The sequence below is a fragment of the Cibotium barometz genome, chromosome 3, assembly GCF_041138505.1.
Source record: "Cibotium barometz isolate CiBa-2024 chromosome 3, ASM4113850v1, whole genome shotgun sequence".
Classification (NCBI taxonomy): Eukaryota; Viridiplantae; Streptophyta; class Polypodiopsida; order Cyatheales; family Cibotiaceae; genus Cibotium; species Cibotium barometz.
The window spans coordinates 66279911-66280676 of record NC_141048.1 but is presented as its reverse complement, the minus strand read 5'-3'; positions in this window follow the sequence as shown (position 1 = coordinate 66280676).

Here is a 766-nt window from a genome sequence, read left to right as displayed (position 1 = left end):
GAAAGGGTTTCACAACTCTAGGGCTAGTCTATAGTTTAGGCCTCTACTAGATCACAGCCTGCTAACCCCATGCAATGTGTGAAATTCGGGCTACACCCGAAATTCATTAATTAGTGTCCGAATATTAACGTAAGGTTTTTATTTTTTATTTAGACTGTTATTGTCTCTCCATCGATTCAAATCAGAGACGTCATCTCTCTCTCTCTCTCTCTCTCTCTCTCAATTCAAATTGCAAACATCACCTCTCTCTGAATTCAAACTGCACCAAACATCGTCTCTCTCAATTCAAATCGCTAACATCGTCTCTCTCTCGCTTTAGATCGTTTCTCTCTCGCACGGAGCCAAATGGCCCCAGCCACCCAAACCTCCACTATGCTATTTATAAGCACAATAGGAGTCGGTTAGAAGCATCCAGAATATCTTGAAACTTCACCACCCACAGTATTCGACCTTATAAAATTATTATTAAGGTTTACATTCAAATACCCAAGTCGACTAGTTAATTAATAGCAAACCAGGATTTTGGTTCCATATTAGGGGCCCTGAATCAAGTTCCTTTTAAATTTTGCATAGAAGTGCCACCTTGCTAAGTGTTTTACAAGTTTTGAATTTCAATTTTTGAAATCTATGTCAATCTACACAAAAATATCATCAAAATGAGTTCCCCTATTTTTTTGGAAGGCTCGTGATGGCTTGATAATCAAAATGTTAATGTGTGAGTGTTCACACATTGTGTAGGATAAGTGAAATGTAAAATGCATAAAGT